Source organism: Ambystoma mexicanum, chromosome 5q (assembly GCF_040938575.1).
Source record: "Ambystoma mexicanum isolate Mex_15411 chromosome 5q, UKY_AmexF1_1, whole genome shotgun sequence".
Classification (NCBI taxonomy): domain Eukaryota; kingdom Metazoa; phylum Chordata; class Amphibia; order Caudata; family Ambystomatidae; genus Ambystoma; species Ambystoma mexicanum.
In genome coordinates, this window is record NC_090933.1 from 352,248,023 (window position 1) to 352,265,148 (window position 17,126).

General features: G+C 43.3%; 1 protein-coding gene across 5 annotated transcripts in view; it reads left to right on the plus strand.

The window, feature by feature from the left end:
• The window catches only part of SPIRE1 (spire type actin nucleation factor 1), an 871,368-nt gene that overhangs the window by 56,996 nt on the left and 797,246 nt on the right, over window positions 1-17,126 (plus strand). The gene's annotated exons all lie outside the window — the stretch shown is intronic.

The following is a 17,126-nucleotide window of genomic DNA, read 5'->3' on the forward strand; positions in this document are numbered from 1 at the left end:
ACGACAGTCCACCGGGGAAGCTCTCTTTAAAGAGTCCGGATCCGCTCCTTGCGCAGGAAGTCCTATCCCTGCTGGAGAAAGGCGCCATATAACTGGTGCCTGTAGCGGAGAGGAACAAGGGATGGTATTCCCCTTATTTTTTTATTCCGAAATAAGACAGGGGATTGAGACCCATCATGGACTTGCTTTGGCTGAACAAGCTCTTCAGGAAGGACAAGTTCAAGATGGTAACTCTTTCTCAAGTCCTCCAGGCCCTTCAACTTCAGGTTTGGTTGGTGTCTCTGGACCTCAAGGATGCTTACTTTCATGTGGCGATTCATCCAAAGCACAGGAAGTACCTGAGGTTCGCGGTTGGCGACTCGCATATTCAGTTTCGGGTCCTGTTGTTCGGATTGACCTCCGCCCCAAGGGTCTTCACCAAGCTGATGGTGGTGGTGGCAGCGTATCTCAGGAAAGGGGGATTCATGTCTACCCCTACCTGGACGATTGGTTGATCAGGGCACGTTCTTCCGAGGAAGCCCTGGATCATCTGTCCGTCAACTGCCACTCCCTTCACAAGTTGGGCTTCTCCCTCAGTTTAACAAAGTCCCATTTGACACCTACCCAGCGGCTCCAATACATCGGAGCAGTGCTCGACACTTCCCTGGGGTTGTGTTCGCCTCCCCAGGTGAGGGCTCATCACATTCTGCAGATGATGGACGAATTTCAACGTGCCCAGAGTCTCCCGGCGTTCCATTTCTTGAGGTTGCTCGGTCTCATGGTATCCTGCGTTTTCCTGGTGCCAGAGGCCAGGCTGCGGATGAGATCTTTGCAGTGGGTGCTCAAGATGCAGTAGTCTCAGTTCTCCAGCAGGATGTTGGATCCCGTTCAGATTCCGCCCTCGGTCGCACAGGATCTTCTGTGGTGGGCCATCGAGAGCAATCTGATGAAGGGAGCTACATTTTGGCAACCGTGGCCGGAGGTGACGATCGTGATGGATGCATCCCTCACGGGGTGGGAAGCTCATGCCAACGAGTTGACGGCCAGCGGCCGTTGGTCTCCATCAGAGTCCAGACTCCACATCAATCTGTACGAGCTGCGGGCTGCCAGGCTAGCCCTGAAGGCTTTTCTGCCGTCTGTGCGGGGGAAGAATGTCCTGATTATGACGGTCAATACAGTGGCCATGCACTACCTCAACAAAAAAGGGGGGGCAGGGTCACTCCCATTGTGCAGGGAGGCAATGCAACTCTGGTTCTGGGCCATCCAGCAGGAAATTCTGATCTCAGAAGTTCATCTGGCCGGAGACTAAAACGCGGCGGCGGACGCTCTGAGCAGGCAGAGCATGGTCTCTCATGAGTGGGAGCTGGCTCAGGAAGTTCTGTTGGAGATCTTCGCCCTTTGGGGAACCCTACAAGTGGATCTCTTTGCCACCAGTGTCAACCGGAAGTGCGAAAGATTCTGCTCGCAGGAATTTCCTCCAAGAGGAGCCTTAGGGGACACGTTCGTAGTGGAGTGGTCCTTCCCACTGCTGTACGCGTTTCCTCCAGTCCCCGTCATTCCGCAAGTGTTGCAGAGGTTACGGAGGTTCGGTTCCCGGATGATCCTCATTGCTCCGGCATGGGTCAGGAGAGCGGGGTACACGGACCTTCTAGACATGTCCATCTGCCCTCCACGCCGTCTTCCCTACCGAGACGATCTGCTCTCACGGGAGGGGGGGGGGTCAGGTTCTCCATCCAGAGGTCAAGTCTCTCAGCCTTCATGCTTGGTATCTGAAAGGTTGAGGTATAAGGATTGGGACCTCCCCGAAGACGTGATGGAAGTGTTCCTTTCGGCCAGGCGGCCCACAACGAAATCCCTCTACTCTTGCCGTTGGAGAAAGTTTTGCGACTGGTGCAGGGTACAGAATGTGGATCCTTTCCAATGTTCCATTCCTTTGGTTTTGTCTTTTTTGCTTTCCTTAACCCAGAAGGGCCTGCAAGTGAGCACCATTAAGGGTTACCTGGTGGCACTGTCTATATTTAAGCCCTCGTCTGAGGAATGTTCTTATTTTAACATTTCTTTGATTTCACAGTTTCTAAAAGAGCAAACTAATGTGTTTCCACCGTCTCCTTTCCAGGTGCCGGGATGGGATTTGAATTTGGTTTTAAAGTTCCTGATGGGAGCTCCGTTTGAGCCCTTACATTCTTGTCCGTTGCGACTGTTATCCTTTAAAACTGTATTTTTAGTTGCGGTTACTTCCGCACGCAGAGTGAGTGAGTTGCAGGCACTTTCCACCAAGCCACACTTCACTGTGTTCCATAAGGACAGGGTTGTCCTTAGGGTGCAGCCTTCTTTTCTTCCAAAGGTTGTGTCGGAATTCCATTTGAGCCAGAAGGTAATTCTTCCGGCGTTTTATCCTCCTCCACATCCTGGTAAGGAAGAAGAGAGGCTCCATAGGTTGGATCCTAGGAGAGCTTTGAGTTTCTATCTCTCACGGATGTCAGAGTGGACGATCAGCTCTTTGTTGGTTATGCTGGAAGGCGTTTAGGTCAGGCTGTTTCCAAGCAGACCTTGTCCAGATGGATCATTTTGACGATCTCTGATTGTTACCGTTTGGCGGGAAAGGACCCTCCAGTAGGCTTACAGGCTCACTCTACTAGGGGTATGGCGGCCTCCACTGCTCTACACCGGGTCGTTCCTATTTGCAATATTTGCAAAGAAGCCACACGGGCCTCTGTCCATACTTTTGTGAGACACTATTCCTTGGACTCCATCCATGGGCAGGATTTGGCCTTTGGTAAGGCAGTCCTCTATTCAGCGATTTGATTGGGCGTTCTAATATTCTAAATATTTGTAAATTCTTTTTCCCACCTCCATAAGTTGGCACTGCTTTGGGAGTCTGTCATAGATGAGGAATGCGTCGGAGGACACAATCTCCTCGAAGAACAAGTAACTTACCTTATCTGGTAACGTTCTTTCGATGGGATGTACCTCCCACGTATTCCACATCGAACCCTCCCAGCCTGCCCCTCTACAGAATTTATGCGATTGCAGCTTACATTTCCGCAAGGCTTTCTGCGGTCATACTGGCAGGAGATTGGTGCCACACGTTCTGGGGAAAAAGCTACAACTGAGGGTGCGGGCGCCCTGCGTCCTATATATAACATCCAGCGACGTCGACCCTCAACGGAGGCCCTCGAGGGACAGCGTATCGACGCAGGACGCCTGCGCTGAAAAATGTTCTGAACCAGCACATCTGTGGTTATTACCTGTCGTAGATGTGGAATATGTCAGAGGAACATCCCATCAAAAGAACGTTAGCAGATAAGGTAAGTAACTTGTTCTAACTTATCTTGGCTTTCTTATCACAAACGTCAATGTTAAAGGAAAACTGGGAAGGGATATTAGGTCAAAGACAAATGTGTTACGGGCTCAGTTAAAGAGAATTAAAATGAAATATTGTACGTTTTCAATCTTACCAGCAATTAAATTCTACAAAATGAAAATAGTACCTGCATTGATATATGGGGCAGAGTTTTTCTCCCACTCTATTTGGGGCTCCTTGAACAAATTGGAAGGCTTGATGTGGAAAAATTTCCTATCCTGGTCATGCTCTATGTCCAATTGTATGATTAGGTAGGAATTCAGTCTACTATTTGTACTAACTCGATTTAGATGAAACGATTGTCTGTATATGCTAACATTTTGGATCCCTCTCCTAAATCTCTTTGAAGATCTTAAATCCATACTTTAAAAAAAATCTGTTCCATTTTTTTGAAAGATTTTGGAGATTGTAATAATACTTGATACTTTGGAGGTGGATTCAGAATTACTTCTGCGTAACCCTCACAGGGTTCAAAATATATTTTATGATTGGGAATGGGCCTTACGCAAAGGCTACGTTACAAGTAACATTGTATAAAGAATACTCCCTGCTTATTAGACAGAGATTTTACTAACTTATTTGCTAAAGTTTCCTTGCTCGATGCGAAGGACGATTCATATGCGTTTCAGATTAAACACAATACCTACTAGAGAAATACTTTGACTCAGGATAAAGATGTCCAAATAGTATAGAATCTGCAGACTGTTCAATGGTCCAAAGCACCTCGAGACCACCAAACATTTACTGACAGAATGCACATCTACCTGGGAGGCTAGTGAAGACCGTTTCTCTAGATTTGTACATGTTTATTCTGCCTATTCTTCTGAACCATTGTGGTATCGATTTAACTAAGGGAAACACTTATTTCTAACTTTAGAGTTGACGAGATTTTTACCTGAACTGTATGAGCTTGTCTGTTCATTTTTGGTTGACGTCTTTATGAATTGGGAAAGATTTATTTGTATTTGAATCATAACACATGAAATAAAAAATAAATCAAGTCTGCTTAAAAAATAAAAAAGGATACGCATAGCACACCACACCACGAGCAGTGCATTGCTAAAAACCATAAACGTGTCAAAACGGTTTTCAAAAACATGGATTGTATCATGTCAAGTCTGTGTCCTGTCACCTCTTCGGAGGTAAACAAATTGGTACTACTTGAGGAGAGGCCTACTGTCTTTGAGATAGCTTCAGAACCTCTTTGGGCCGAGGTTCCTAAGGACCCCAACTCTTGGTTTACTCAGGGTACTCCCCTTACTAGAAGATGAATAAAACAACCCCTCTCTACAGCACCGAGAAGACAGAGCCCCTCTGAAGTCGGCATGGGCTCTTCAGGGGATAACCTGGATCTGTGATGATGTACCAGTGCTCTATGGAAGTCACCATCATTCATGGGTGCTTGTTAACAAGCTGTGCTATAGCACTTTTGGTGTCGGATTCGCCATTGTGGAAAAGTATAGGCGTGCGTCCAAGAATGTATATATATATTTTTTTTCTTTTACTCTAGCAGGTTATAAAAAGATTAACATTGTTAATAATTGTTAACAGTGTGCATCAGAGCCTTGATCTTAGCACAGCATTGATGGGAAAACCGTTGTTTAGTGGTTGCAGCAGAAACCGCTTGCATGTGGAAATAGAGCACCCCGCCCCTCATTCAATCCCTCATACATCCTCTAACTTCCTTCATGACTTGCCAGAGGGGAACTGAATTTGTCCTTGGTGATGGCCTATAGCGTTATACAACTGGTCATAACCGTTATTAAAAAATAAATAATAAAACACAAACCTAGGGTGAAAAGTAAGTTGCATACAACTATCCAGGCATAAACGTCACTCGCCCCCTGTCATCAATGCCGGTACACCACATGCACACATAACACTGTTTCTTTCTCGCCAACAGTGAATTGCATTCCCTGCTGACTAGTGATGAGTACAGATTTTGCACCCTGCGCAAAAACACATATGGTTTACTTTGGAATCTTTAGGCACCTGTCCATGAAAAACATGAACCGTAAGTAGGTAGCATTATGATCACTGATTTTGGCAAAAAACAGACATACGTTTGGAGTACTTTTCATTTAAAAAAGGTTTTTCATATAAATGTCATTGGCTGCAAGGTTCCCGAATTTTATTCCCATGGACCCAACCTCTTCGGAAGCAAGACCATATTGTGCAGGGAACTACTATTCCAAGATCAGACATGATAACACATATTGTCACTTTTAAATCATGGTGTGTAATGATAATACTTTATTTGTTTTCAAACAACTGTGAGTCCTACTAAAATATAAACGGATACATATGACTCAGTGATTTTGTAATTTGTTGCCTCGGAGTGTGATCCTATTGTACGATTCGCTTTTGTTTTTATTTGCACATTGGAATATTATCCCATGTCAATATTTTACTAGCAATGACAACAGCTGGAAAATTGGGCTAGTACGTGGGAAGTCAGTGCCTAGCCAATACGCAAGCACAAGCCAAAACGTTTGGCATTGGCAATGCTTGCTTTGAACAGCACTTTAGTACAAGGACCATATGTGATGAGACATGTACTGGTAGCGCATCAGAAGCACCCTGTGGTGCGTGCAATTCCATACAGTATCCTTTGCACCACCTATTCCCTTGTCAACATTTTGGGTACAATTTGTGGCAGATGGCATTTTAACACAAGCTCATAACAAAAATAAAACTGCAGGACCATTACAGATGCAGGAAACTCATCTATTAGAGCCTGTGTAGGCTCTGTGGGACAAACTAGATGGAAATCTTCTAATTTATATATGAATTGCACCAACCGAAGTGACTTCACAGAAAAGGACATTACAAGGAGCATCATCAGTTTTTGATAATTGGAGGCACAATGTACGTGATTTTAGAATAAGTTGCCATAAGTAAGCCAAGTGGCAAATAGTTTTGTGGTGCAAAATACCTTAACTGCACTATTATTAAATATGGAGCAACTCTATAGTAATTAGGCTTTTTTTCTAATAATAGCATGATATATTAAAATAAGCTATGAAGTGAATCACTTACAGAGCTGCAGATAGGACACGGTGCGATGATTTGGCTAGGATCACACACTTTGGTTAAGTGGTGAAACCGGAATCTGGGCAATTTAAGCAACTGAACAAATCTACCCAGGTCTAACTGGTGGAGATATTTATTATGGTTTGCTTTGCATTTCATGTGCTTAAATAATCATTTATTTATAGCAATTTCTTGGAAGCAAACTACATTACTTTTGAATTTTATTTCATACTAAACTAGAGTTTCATAACAAACAAATTTTACACTATATACCTCATCCTAGAAATATGTTGAACAATAAGAGTATGGCTTTAGTTTTACTGTCCCCATCCTGCATACAACATTACAATACATCATGCAGAATAATGTGAGCCTAACAAACCCCCCTTAGGTTTGAAAAGCAATAGTGATTATTTCATAAATCTTGCAGCATTATGCACCCTTCTCACTTCTGATCACCCCATTCACATTTCCCAAGGGACAGACATACCGGCTAATACTACCCCCTCCCTCCCATCAGTGCCTAATGGCTCTCAGTTTAATGATCTGTTGACACAGGGCAACGTGCCTGTCCCCGGGGAGAGACGCTCTGCTGCCCAGAGCTCGAATAATGATGGTGCCAAACGGGAGGTGTCCTGTTGCCAGGACAATGAAGGTGCTGAGCTGGAACTCCAGCCTCGCACTCTCATTGTCCTGCCAATGACTCGGTCTGGCCCTGAAAAGAACCAGTGGTTGGTGCGAGGAGTCAGAAATGAAAGCCGGACACAAAGTTGCCATGTTTTTGGTTAAAGACTTTTATTAACATAAAACGGGTTGGGGAAAGGCCTCTCTGACCCTGCTCTGAGAGGAATTTCCCTTCCTAAAACCAAGGATCTGTCCGCATCAGGATGTCCAAATCAAAACTGTCCTTGTGTCCTTCCCGGATCATGCAGAACACCACCGTCTTGTAACAATAATACAGCAGTCGCACGATCTTGAAATATATACGTCAAAGCAATTATAATTTGGAGAACAGTCCAAATACATAGTTATGACATGGAAGTTGACACATTCGAATGTTTCATTATACTCCAATTACTTACCTTAAACAAATCTGATAAAGTCTGAACAACTTATTGGTGAAGATTCGTTGACCACAAGGTGTACATACAGTGTAGAAATCAATGACGATATCCTATGTTTAGTTGAATGAAGAAACAATCACCATCAGTATAGCCTAGAGTTTATGCGGACTTATGTAACCATTGTTTTAATCAAGACTGATTTGTCAAGCCTAGAGGAAGCTTTTTCTATTGGCGAAACACTATGCATGTGCACCAATTGTTTTTTGTTGGCTTATTGAGCACCACTTTTACCTAATGTTTAACAATAAATAAGTATACTTATACTAATTGATTTATGGGTTCTATGTGATTTTTTTTTTTTGGGGGGGGTTACCCCACCAAACCCCCCATCCGTTTAATTATTTTAATATTCCCCTAGACACACACCAAATTTATTTAATTTTTGAACAAAAATCGCGTCAAAAAACCCCGCGATGAAAAGTCTGTCGATGAAATGACGGTATACCGATTTATGAGCGCGATTACCATAGCCACTGAGCGCATTGCAGCAGTGGGATTCAATTTTCTTTATCAATGATTCTTAGTATGATAGATCACTATGCCAATGTTTCTTGGTCTAATGGTTCTTTGTTTCTTTCTTGCTCACAACAATCCAGTTGGCCACAAAGCTACTTAGTCTAGTTCCTTCTTTCAAAAGTTCCTTCTTTGTTAAACAAACACAATCCTTTCTTGTGACTTCCTGTAGATTTGCACCTGCTGTGTATACTCCCCTGCCAGGACTTCTCATGCACTTGTAGCTGCCTGGTTTACTCGGCTGCCAGGATGTCTTATTTCCTTAGGTTCCTCTTTTACTTCCACAATATTATATATCTTCCTTGGTTTTGTATATCTGGTTGTTTCAACATTCGCTCTGGGTTTCCCCCATATCTGCATTCCATGCGCTGATATATGTCTGGGGGTCGTATTTGCAGTATGCCTTTTTGGTTTGCCAACCATCTTCTTACAGCCTCTCTTTCTGTGGCTCTCACATTTACAAATTGTGTTTGGTTCGGATGCCGAAATGCCCCGGGGTTCCCACTTTGCTTGGGCTGACTCACTTGGTCTGTGTGGCGTCTTTGATTCTGTTCGTGCTTATGCGGTTTGCCACCTGCTTTCCACTCTAGATTGCCTCCACGTCGCTTCAGTTTCTCTCGCGGCTCTGCTTCCACACGCCTGCCTTCGTTCTGGTCTTGGTAGATGAAACATTGCTTTCTCCAACTGTTGAACATCCATGAATCTTCCTTTGGTTCCTGGCATCTCTGCGGCATGTCCTGCTCGTGCAATGTTCCCCTGCCTCTTTGCTGGCAAGCCCCTTGGCTCCACCACACAGGTTTGTGCTTTCAGCTTCCACACGCCTCGCAGAGAGGTGTAACGACTTCTCCCAAACAGCAGCCTCCTAGAGTTTGTCTTTGATCTTTAAATGTCCCGTGCACAGGTGCATTCTGAAAACTAGCACACTCATTGAGCTTGAGGCTCCTTCTGCTCTCATCGTAACATGGAGTTTGGCCTAAAGGGTTTTGGGAAAAGGTTTCTCTATTTTCCCTAAAGGGGGGGGTATAGATGCATGGCCATAGGCCATTAGGGTATTTGGTATCAATGGGTTTTCTTCATGGGCAAATGAGGGATACCATGTCTCACTGAAGCCATGACATCTCCCCGGAGGCTGTCTCCTCCCATGTGAACCTCCCTCATATAGCCACCACCAGGGTCAGGATGAGGTAGTGGCTGCTGTCCTCTGGCCACATGGCAGGAGGTTACCGCTGGGGAATCCGTGAGGACTCCATTGTATTCACTACAGGGGGCAAGGTGCCCCTCCCCCACCCCCCGCCTCCATCCCCACTCGGGAGGCCAGTGATTGCGGTAGTTCTTTCCCACTGCTGGAAAAAAAAAACTCCCGTTGTCTGTGTTGTCATTTGTAATCTCTGCATTGGAAAACTTCTCCATTGTTAAGTGCTCACAGGAGTGCTCCAGCAAATCCGCATTCAAATGTGTAAATCTACCTATTCACAATTCCAGTGGTGAGGCAAGAATGGCAGAAGCCTGTGTCTAGATACACACTTTCCTGTGTTTGTTTTATCCGCCAGAGAGCTCATTAGTACCGTGTGTCAAGTTCTTGAACTTCAATACATGTGATTTGCAGACATGAAGTCACAGGATACGTACATTTTAGATTTCTTAGGATTTATGAGAGAAGGATCAGAAAAATACACTTCTAACATAGTTTCCTTGCACCCCTGTCCCCTATACCCATCCTAGCTACCCGAGTAGCTTACTTGTAACCACTAGGTGTGTCTCCTTTGTACAGTGATAAGAAAAACACAGGTTTGGCAGAAAAAGTCACAAAACCACAGCGCTTGTATGAATAAATATTAAGAGTGCACATAGGCTGCAGGTGCCTGAGAGGTGTGGGAGTACTGCCAAGTACAACCCACTGCTGTGGAAACAATTAGAGCATGGGCAATTCTCAGTCGCACTGCGCCCAAGAGTGCAATATAGGCATGTGTTGCAAGTAATTGAAGAGAGATGTGGTTGTAAGTCCGATGGATTTATTTGCAAAGTAGCCTGACACGTGTTTCAAGTCTAAACCGACTCTTCATCCGAGGCTAAACGTAATAACACAACAAAATCGTAGACAATTATGCAGCAATAAACAAATAATGTTGGTATAAAAACCATGCATTGTGTAAATTCAAAAACAAGGCAAGAGGCATAAAACACAGAGGCAAACAAAAGGTATAGGTAGATAATTTTGCAAGTATACCCTGGAAACTTCACAGGTCTCCTTTGGGGCTAGAGGAGACCATATCATTCATTCATTTCTGAACTGCAGTTCCAAATTTGTTGTCTATTGTATAATCTGTATTTGTGGATTGAAATATATTGATAGCACCATCCGACCCTTGAAAATTCGTATCGGAGAACATCTTGCCACAATTGGCAGTCAGGAATCCAAATATCCACTAGCCAATCATTGGCAAAAATTGCACCAATTAGATAGTAAGGATGACATCCGATTTGTGGGTCTATGTAAAGTGTCATTGTCGTCCAGAGGGGGCAATTTAACGCTGAAGTTACGTCAATTGGAAGCGAGACTTATCTGCAAATATTGCACTGTGTTTAATGGGTTAAACTCCGATCATGAATTTGCAACCTTCTTGTGAACATTAATTTGTCTATTGTTCATGCTTTCATTTAGGTTTCAAAATTCCCATTTTTCTGTGGACATGTGTGTACCTAATTCATTTCCTGTTGTTCTTACATGCTTTGTGACATAGTGACACAAGTTTTCTTATATATGTTTATTTTGTTGTTTATATGTAATCATGAGTGTGTTAATTCGTTGCTCCACAACTGATTGTATCAGGTTCTCATATTATTTGACTCACCAGCAGCGCACTCACAGACAGCAATTGTAAATATTTTACTCAAATTCAGGGTTCTTACTACCGCTTGCAATCGGCTAGCGAACGCACTGAATTGCATTCAGTTCACTCTTGGGAATGATTCACACAATAGCACCAGGTGCACACGGCTTAGCGCGATATGGCTCCCTTTCAATTTCGTTTTTTGTAACATGGTTGTTTTTTTTTTTTTTCTCTTTTCCACCGGATATACTTATTTTTTCTAATTGGAAATCCAATATGTTTTAATTGCCTCCTTGACACGCAATCAATCTGTTTATGAAGTCGGGGTACATTTTCCTAGTATTGTTTCCTTTGAATTCAGCATGTCCAATATGGCGGATTTATTTTCAATGCAACATGGCCAGGTTTGAATCCCTCAGCCTTTCCCTGCTTAGCTGCAGCTTTCTATTTTAGTCCTGTTTCTATCTTCGCAGCCCGGGCTGCTTCCTTTCACATCACTTTGGCTTTTCCTGCTGTGCTGGTAAAATGGTTTTTCATGGCCCCACTGACACTTGCAATTGGTGCACTTGCATGTCTCAATTCAGCAATACTTGATTCTCTCTAGTACCAGTCAATTACTCTCTGGATTTAGATCGCGTAATGCTTGGTGTGTTTGCTTCCTAATCACATTGGCATTAGATAACTTAGTTGGTACGTTACAATTGCTTTTGCAATTCCTGACGTTTAGAAATGTTGTTTCCTACAGAAATTACCGCAATTGCGAAGCCGTGAGGTACAATTTTCCTTTTTAAATTGCTTTTTAGTCTACATCACATCCTTTCACAATCTCTTTTCTTTACGATTTCAGAGTTTTCTGGCACTGTACTTCATTCAATATATCTTAGGTACCATCTCCCATTTACAGGTACTGTTGTTATTGGCACCTTTTTGGAAATAATTCTGGTATATATCTCTGCTTGTAATTTAACTTGCATAAGAAGTACCCATTATTGGGCTTTTTGGTCAACCTTGCCTCTTTGAATGTGCTGTTACAGTGACTCCCATGGATGCATGTTAATTTTGTGTACCTTTTTTGTTTGCCTTGCTTCCTGTGTATTTCTTGCATCCCGGCACCATGGATTCTCCATTCATTTCAACATCATCCAATATGTGGTACTGTGTCTTTTTTTTATTACCTACCACTGATGCTGTGGTTTCCCTTATTTCTTATCATGTCCTTTGATATAATGTGACCCTTCAATCCTTCTTTTATGTTGTGCCCATTTTTTTGATTTTTATTTTTTATTATGCCATATGACAAAATTATCTACCTATACCTTTTGTTTGCCTCTGTTTTATGCCTCTTGCCTTGTTTTTGAATTTACACAATGCATGGTTTTTATACCAACATTATTTGTTTATTGGTGCATGATTGTCTATGATTTTGTTGTGTATTATGTTTAGCCTCGGATGAAGAGTCGGTTTAGACTCGAAACACGTGTTGAGTTACTTTGCAAATAAATCCATCGGATCTATAACCACATCTCTCTTCAATTACTTGCAACATATGCCTATATTGCACTCTTGGGCGCAGTACGACTGAGAATTGCCCGTGCTCCTTTGTACAGTGCTAGGTTGATTCCCAGATAGGTTCGATCTTTATAAATTCCATATTTACAATGGGCTGGTGACAGTTTATTTTTTTTATCCCGATTGGCCACACTGGATGTTCACATTTTTTCCAAGAAGCAGCATACCCAGCTAGAGGCTGTATGCCCGATCTAAATTTCCTATGTGCTGTTTGGCTGTGCACCAGGGATAAGTACTTTTTCTGTCCAATTAGGGGCTTCACTAGTAAATTGGCTAGGTCGATTACCAATCTATTCAGCTTTCCGTTCTACTTCTGTGTGTTTCCAACCCCAGTAGGCCGTTTATATTTGTAAAGGGAGATTCACATAACTCTGGCAGTCTAGAGAGTAGTTCTCTGTATTTGAGCCAAGGACTTGAAATATTGAATGGGATTGTGATGGTTTGCGAGAAAGATGGATTTTAGCAGGGGTTTTATTGATGTGAAAATCTGTTACTTTTTTAAAATAAGTTGTTTTTGTCTAGGCTTATTTCATTTTGTTGATTATTTTATTGTAAAGGTTATTGGACCATATACAATACAATACAAATTGTTCCCCATTTGAAACACATCTCAAGTTTTCTAAAGAGACTGTACATTCCGGCTTGTACCAAAGTTTGACATTGAATATTAGTGTGTGAAACCAGTCTCATTGGCAATACTGGTTGGCCCCAAATAATGATGTAATTGGCAAATGGAAACAACTCTTCCAAGTTGCAGAAAGCGTCAGGAACATGTATTTTCAATGACTGCCATTGTCATGCAATTAGAGTAACTCCATATTCCTGCACTTAACAGTGCAGCCGAAAAAGCCTTAATTTGATAAACTTGCATTGTCTGGGTAACAGGTTCCACCCTCACAAATTAATTAAACCTGCCTAGAGCTCCTAAATTAGCTTTCAAATTGATTTATTCATGTTTGTTATATATTACAACCTTCCAAATGTGTTGCCAATGTAATATAACCAGGCAACAATCTCCCATTCCCTACCTTTTTTATGTATACGTGTTTCTTTGACATTCCTGCTGGGTGTAATACCATAACCTTGGGCCTATGTTTCACTAACCACAAGGAATTGTATCTAACGTTGTTATTAGGCAGGGACTTTGAAGCACAAAGATATGGTAGTTCGCTTTACTAGAGTCTAGGTGCATCCAGTTATAATGAAACCCTCTTGTGCTCGATGTCATTTGGAAATATGTTGTTAGTGTGGTTGTCGGGACACCGCCCTTCCTAATGCTCATACTTACAGGACATTCCATACTACTTTCACCATTTACTCTAAACCTAACAGACTTTTCTGCCTGTATGCATGATTCCAAGGAGGGCAACCATAGCATATTCCAGACCCTCTGATAATAAGCATTCCTTTATACACCATGTTCCTAAATTGAAGGTTTACAAAGATCCAGAACATCCGTGTTTTGCTAAACTCGACTATATTTTCTGCAAAAAATGTACGTTCTGAACCCCTACTCTGCTCTACGAATTCTAGACCAAAACCAGACGGGTTGGATTAGGAATTTGCCTTTCATGGATCCAGTTGTGTATTCATGCCAAAAATATTTGTCCAAATAATTGTTCCTGCTGAAATAAGCAAGGAGTTTGGTTGGTAACTATACTGATTTACCATCTGCTCCTTTATTTAGTGGTGCAATAAAGATGGAAAGACACAATCCCGGGACTGCTGATCACCAATATGTTCATATTCTTTAGGTGAACAGATGCGTCGATTCTCTGTCTTCCTTGGTACAAGCCTGTATAAGTCTTCACAAATGTAATCTGTCATAGAATCCTTTTTTGAAATGTGATGTTTATTTGTGTGCAAAATCTCCATTCTTTCTGGTGGTGTTTATGTGTTGCCAGGTCAGCAAGGTGTGAGTAATCTGATGGAGTCCTCACGTCTCTCCCCAATATATCCTCCTACCGGGAGGCTAGGGAAAAGCCATTGTGCTTGGATCCTGACCCTGGGGGTGGATATGCGAGGAGGATCACCTGAGTGGAGGAGAATTGAGGTTTGGGGGTGAGGCATCCTTAGGTGAGGCATGGTATACCCCATTTCTCTTTCAGGATAAGTCTTCTGTCCCTCAAGCCTTTTTAGGCTATTGTTGATCCTTTCCCTATTTTTCCTCTAAAACATTCCCTAAGAAACACTCGTTTGGTACTGGGATGAGGTGGAGATCAACTAGAGAAACACATCCTCGCTTCATTAATGCAGACACAAACATACACTGTATTGGGACCATGAGGAGGCCAGTAAGAGTAATGCAGGACTCCCGATCCCACAGAGAGCAGTCTAGTCCTTTTTGGACCAATCAGCCTAGCAGGAACGTTAATAGCAGGAAGCACTGGGAAAATGCAGGCGGTGTGGCAAGCGCAGCACTAGAGAACCCCTGAAGGATGCAGAGTGTATGCAGCGGGAAGCGAAGCTGAAAGAAGCTGGAGGCTGGTGGTGAACTGTGAGCTGGGAACCGGCATGACCAGGCGAAGCGGTCGTATGATTCCCCAGGCTGCGAGAGAAGCATCAGCAGGGTGAGTGAAGCAACTGAGAGTCGCTGGGGAGACGGAGCGAGCCAACACACGAGAGAGGGAGAGCTTGTGGCGACTGGAGACCTTGCTGGATGCCGCAAGCTCCGACTGGTGAGTCAACCAAGCCAGGGGGACACGGGGTAGGCAGGGGAGCCCATTAAAGACAGCAACACATACTGATTTGAATGAAACAAGTATATTTTGAATACCGAACTGAATGGAATTGAAAATAACACTGAAACCAAGTTGTATTTAACTTTCTGAGAAAAGGAATGTTGTGATTTGGGAAAACGCCGATTGATGAACAAGCATTGATACAGAGCCACAAGCATATAAGGAACTGTATGATTTGAGAAAACAAGCTTTGGAAAAAGAGCCAGGAGAATATGTGCAATAAGTGATTGGTGGCAAAACAAGCCAAGATACAACATTAAGAGGAAATGATATGAGACTGAATCACACACAACTGTAAAGCTGAAGCAGTGGTGTATTAGGTATGCCAGAGAGGTCTGGGGTTCACACTACTCATCAGAGTACCCAGGGCCCAATGAACCCTCCCCCGGCATACAGACGGAGGATTCATCCAAAGGCAAGTTAGAACTGTCCTTTTATTTCCCATAACCGACAGTGATCATACAGGAAAAACAGAATTCTCCAGCAATCACAGCTCCTGAGCCTGTGTCAGGGACATTTTGTTGAGGTACGATGTGACAAACCAGGGCTCTTCCCCAAATACCTAAGAGCATGCATGATGGGGTAGTTGGTGTGGTATTACCAGTAGCTGGCACATATAGAGGTTATCTGACTGTCCCTTGCATTTTAGGTGGGTTTGCCTGAACTTTCCCCAAAAACTATCTATTACATTGTTGCTGAGCCTCAGGATTGCCATTGGCCCTTGCCCTCCGCCCTGGATTTGGGTTCTCCGATTGGCTGGAGCTGATCTCCACAGGCCTGGGACCCAGCTCTGTTCTCAGCGCACTGTGCTCCTTATCAAGGTGATGAGAAAGACTGTGTCCCAATTGATGCCATCAGTATTACCACTTTGCCTTTGGGAGTGCCTGCCAGGTTGCAACCTTGTAAAATAACACATGTATCACTTTGTGTCTGCTTTGCTGGGAACTGCTCCTCTTCCCACTACGAGTAAATAGCCATTGTTTGGCTCAGCTAGACACATGGATGAAGACCACAAAATTGAGCTTTCTGGTCTGCAAATAATGAGGATTTATTCTATTTTGCAGGTGGCTCCTGGTCTCTGAGGCTTGGAAAATTTCTGCTCGTCTCTGTCCTTGGCTACGAGCCCTGGCCTAGTGCTTCGTGCAGCCTAATTCTGCTTTTCTTCATCTCTTGTTCTGAGGCCTGTGGCCTCATGTAATTCTAATATAGTTATGCTATAATTGATATGTTATGTTATATGTCTATATTGTGCTATTCTTCTTCTAGGTTAGTAGTATTTTGGCTCTTCCTTATGTTATATGATCCTGCAGTTCCATATGGTTAGTTGCAATAAGCGGCTGCAAGCTTGCTCTGCATCTCGTTTCTTGGATTTCTGTGTTTCTGCATTTGGCTAATGAGCCAAAATAATAAAGGCGTCCGACAGTATGTATCTGTCCTCTATCTATAGAACTGTGTAAGCTTGTTCTTCGTGTGTGCACATGGGTTTCCATGTAATTTTGTGCATGGATGCGAGTTTGCTTCATGGTTAACGTTGCTATGTCGTGGTGTCTCTAATAATGTCCGCACAGTTAGATATTTGACATTAGTCGATCAGATCCAGTGAGCCATCTCCATCCATAATCAGTGAGGCACCTGTATCTTGGAAGACAATAGTTGCCTGAGAGAATATCTGTGTGCATATGTGGATGTCAATGGCCCTCCTGGGGGCTGGCGAAACAGTGACTGACATCTTGCATTTCTGGCTCTTTGGGCTGACATGCTTATGGGGGGGGTCAAGAGGGGCATTCCAGTGACCCTCTCTTCAATGGCAAAGTGCTGGTCAAAGGGAAACAAATAGTTGTATCGGTTGCATGACCTGTACTGGGTGTACTATATGGTCTGACAACTGTGCCTAGGCCGAGTGCACCCCTCTGTGAGAAAGCTACTGAAAGCTGCCATAAAGAAGCTTACGTTAACATTTTTGTGTGATTTG